We start from the raw sequence: 4,719 nt of genomic DNA, 5'->3' as shown, positions 1-4,719 counted from the left end.
CTACAAGTAAAAAAAGAACCAAGACATAAACATTAGTGTTAAAGCACAAGAGCCATGAGGTTAAAGCGTTTGGGCTATTTACCTACAGAAGTGAATCAACTGAGAATACTCAAGTTGACTAGTATCACATACACAGGTTTACACCAAACAAAAACTTTCATCATGCCAAATTCCTTGTGCAGAATATTCTCAGCTCTCACACGTGATATGCTAATAACATTGGCATTTTGATTTATAGTCAATCGTCTGTCACTTGTCACTATGTGGTGAACACATCCATGTTTTTTTTCTTCAGTGGCAACAGTTACAGAACGTCCAGACCATTGGTCTTCTCAAAATTATCTCTTCCTCTGCTAAATTCCGTTACTCACGTTTGCACTGTTGATAAATCTGGAGCATCATTCTCTAATGTATCAGCATGCCCTTGGGGGCTAAATCCATTTACTGCAAGTAATTGATAACGGCATTATGATAAATTTTGTCAATTCTCAAGAGAAGTCACTAATAGTTACTTTTGAAGTTTCCTCTGAACATTCAAATGTCAGTTTACTTAGGCAGCAAAAAACATCTATAATAATCTTAGTGTCTCCAAAGAGTAGTCAGGAGGATTATAAAAACCTAGAAAATCCTCATGGACATTTATGTCTTTAGAAACATACTGGACAGTGATTGATACCAGTTACATGCCAGAGCAATAAGTGGTACCATCACAGACAATGCCAATAAATATGGTATTTTCAACTTTACTTTCGATCTCATGTAAGATGTTATGAGCATATGCCTTTCACCGAGGCGATGACTACGGACCGAGACCTTTGGAAATGGGCTGTGCGTGAGAAGACCCGGCAAGCCAAGTAAGATCGTTGCCAGTGCCCCTGGACTGGTTCTTGTGCGGGTGGCATATGAGATGCACCATTTTGAGCGTGGCCGTTGCCAGTACCGCCTGACTGGCTCCTGTAGGATTTTCGAGCGAGATCGTTGCCAGTGCCCCTGGACTGGCTTGTGCGGGTGGCACATAAAAGACACCATTTCGAGCGTGGCCGTTTTCGTGCGGGTGACACGTAAAAGCACCCACTACACTCTCTGAGTGGTTGGCGTTAGGAAGGGCATCCAGCTGTAGAAACTCTGCCAAATCAGACTGGAGCCTGGTGTTGCCATCCGGTTTCACCAGTCCTCAGTCAAATCGTCCAACCCATGCTAGCATGGAAAGCGGACGTTAAACGATGATGATGATGATGAATAGTATCAGATAGGAAATTGTCCTGACATTCAAGCCACTGACTTACTTCTGCACTGCATTCTTTGGCAAGTTCTTATGAGATTTACGAAGTTTCCTGTAAAGCGGTCACACCCTTGAATCCAACTGCTTTGAAAATAATTTTCAAAGCTTGCCAGGCTACTTCTTGTTGCTGAACTAGCTGCTTATTCAGAGTCACAGATAGGTCTGCCTTTGGCTGAAAAGTGCAGATAGCGTTTATGTGGTGACTTGAATGGGAGTGTGCAACAATTTTTGCTGTAATTTTGCCCCAGTTTCTTTCACCAGTCAAGAAAGCAGTTCTTTAGGAGTTGGAATTCTGTTAGTCCAAAATTCTTCAAGACAATACCCACAGATAACAGCACGCTGAATATCATAATGAAGCCATGGGTTTTCCTTGACAGAATCAGAGTGGCAGGTACAGTTTTTTGCAGCATTGAAAAATTTGAATGTTTGCTTTGACACAAATTGTTTTGCTGATGAGCAAACTTTTGATGGCACATTTCGATATATTGGAAGAACTTATCAATTTCTTCATTGGGTTGCACCTCTACAATCTCCGATGGTCCTGAATTCTTTTGATATGACAAAGTAATGAAGAAATCTGAAATTTTCCTCACTTTTGCTTCTCATGGATTTGACATATAGTACATACAGCTGAAATAAAGGAAAAGTGTCAAAAACTACAAGTAGATTAATTTCATATTTGAAAAGCAGGGCTATTCTCAATTGTTTTTGATTGATTTATTAAAACTTACTTGTTATCAGATACAAAAATTCAATAATTTTTCATTTAAAAACTTTAAAACTCATCATATCTCAATAACAACTAAAAGTAGCATGATGTACATTTCCATATTTTTGATTTGAGTTAAACGAGTAACGTATAGTATGTGCAATAACGTGAAGCATATTTTGTATGTTAAAATATGCTTTATTTCAGAGATATACCAAGTGAAGCAAACGTAAGCAGTAAAAATATAAATAGCAAGTATTTCGAAATATGGGACATTCCATGATCAAAAGTAACAAAAAAAGGAAAAATCGTGGTGCTTGTGTTTCAAAGGAAGAAGGAGAGAAATAAGGATAGAAATAGGATATAAGGAAAGAAAAGAGTCTTAGCTAGGCAACTTTAAGGAGAAAAAGGACAGGCGTTAAAAATATTGGATGGTCATGTGGTACCAAAAAGTGAAGGGAGAGGGAGACCAACAGAGGAGTAGAGAAGGTTGGGGGAGATAAAGTACGAAGAAAGAGGGACTGTGGAGACAAGAAAATAAAGATAGACAGGATGTAGCCAGTCCAGCAACACTGGCAACGACCTCACTCGAATGTTTTCTCATGTGCCACTAAGGCGAAGCTGGAAACGATCACGCTCAAACGGTGCTATTTACGTGCCCTGGCACGGAATCCAAAAAGCTGCTCTGGCAATGATCATGCTCGGATGGTGCTGTTAGCGCTCCACTGGATCGGGTGCCAGTCATCGAATTTGGTCCGATTTCGATTTCACTTGCCTCAACAGGTCTTCGCAAGCAAAGTTTAGTGTCCAATGAAGGAAAGGTACGCATAAGTGGGTTGGTTACACCCCTGGCAAAGGCCACAGGTTATGGTCTCACTTGGCTTGCCGGGTCTTCTCATGCACAGCATATTTCCAGCCTGAGAGAGTATATATGGTTCGTAGAAGTTTGTACTATTTCATAGTGAAGTTGGAAAGTGTTGGTTGGTTTGTTCTTTTGGAATATTTATTGTTGGTTCGTGAGAAATTGTGGGATTGTTATGTTCTTGTTGTTGCTGCATTATCTTATTGTATCACACTGGTACTGTGTATCGTAGGCCATTATCCCAATAGTGGTGGTACTACTATATCAGATATAAACCACGTTACAGCATTTGGCAATGAGAGGTTTGAAGCTCATGGAGGCTGTATTTCACCTGTAAACCAAGCATTAAATCCTTTCTTACCAGATTGTCAGCCTTATGAAATTCCTTTGCCCGTATTTTTTCTTCTGCAGCCATCAACATCATATTATTGAAGACCAACTGTGCCAATCTTACCAGTTTTGAGTAGCCTGCAAAGACCATAGCCGTAGCTCTTGCCCTTCGCCTCAGAAGGAATGCAAGAGCCAAGTATACAGCCCCTTTGTCCAGTCAAATTGTATAAAAAAAACAAAAAAACAGCCTCGGCTATTCCTGTGAATTAGTAAGCTGTATACTATATCAAACTGAACCCACATCATCATCTTTAACAGGTCTCACAGCTCAAACCTTGTACTAAATATTTTATCCAATCATTTCTCTCCAGAATGGCAACCTCTACAAGGAATCACTTTTTCTTCAGACATTAATTTACAGAAGTTGATAAAAAACATCTACATTCACAATAACCCTTTCGTTACTAACCAGGCTGAAAAATTTTTTGGTTCATAAGACAAACCCGGCCAAGCGTATTTAAATGTATATTTGAACCCAAATCTCGTTAGTACATTCGTTAAAACACCTGATTTCACTTTGCAAACAGTTGAGTTATTTTCTCCCACATTGTTTGGCGTGATATTTGAACTCAGTAAATTTTGGAAGATTTTTTACCACATTTTTTGCGGCGTTAATTTTTTTCAACTTTGAAGATGGAGAGGAGTTTCATGCTATCAAGCAATGATTCCGAATTTGAAGGTTTTTCAACAGAAGATATGGAGATATTGAAGAAAAGAATGAATGAGCTACAAAAGCACGTGGTGAACGATAATGGATCGGATATTTCTGTATCCGAAACTGAAAGCAGTGATTCTGAAAGCAGCGACGGCGACAGTGAGGATGATTTTACACCAGAAAAAGATTTTAAAAATATTTTTATTAACAATTTTTCTGAGGAAACAGGGTCTACCCATAGTCTTTCTCAGGAAGCGAAACCTTTAGATTTCTTTTCCATGCTTGTTTGAAAGGATTACTGCGGAAACAAACCGTTACGCAGAATGTAAACAAGCCGGAAAAAAAAAAAAGATGGCTTGTGGTTTCCTGCAACTGTAGATGAAATACAGGCATTTTTTGCCATAAATATTATTATGGGTATTAGACAGTTACCCAGAATAACAAATTACTGGAGCGATCAGGAACCTTTTGGCGATGAATATATTTCCAGTATTATGAACGAGTACGATTCATGAAGCTGAACCAATATTTACATGTGAGAGACACTAGCAGTACACCCCCCCTCCAGTACATGGAGAACTTTGAGACAAAAATTATGCAATAGAATTGATTAAGAACCCTTTCTTTAATTATGTTCCAAATATCACATTAATATGTTGATAAATAAAAAAGTTACAGGTGTTTAATGAGACTAGTCTAAATTCATGATTATTTTAGAATTTAATTGAAACTCATGAGGGGTGTATTTTGGTCAGAAATATAGTAACGAAAGGTTTAACAGTTTGGGAAAGCCTGCAGATGTTCTGTGAACATTTTTTTCT

At 38.6% G+C, this 4,719-nt stretch overlaps 1 protein-coding gene across 1 annotated transcript in view; it reads right to left on the bottom strand.

Annotated features, from left to right (window-relative positions):
* LOC106883847 (uncharacterized) overlaps positions 1-4,719 on the bottom strand; it is a 38,863-nt gene that overhangs the window by 25,016 nt on the left and 9,128 nt on the right. The window lies entirely within an intron of this gene.

This window comes from Octopus bimaculoides, chromosome 8 (assembly GCF_046866305.1).
Source record: "Octopus bimaculoides isolate indiv1 chromosome 8, ASM4686630v1, whole genome shotgun sequence".
In the NCBI taxonomy this organism is placed as follows: Eukaryota; Metazoa; Mollusca; class Cephalopoda; order Octopoda; family Octopodidae; genus Octopus; species Octopus bimaculoides.
Note: the sequence above shows the minus strand (reverse complement) of the source record. Positions and strands in the feature narration are given on the sequence as shown.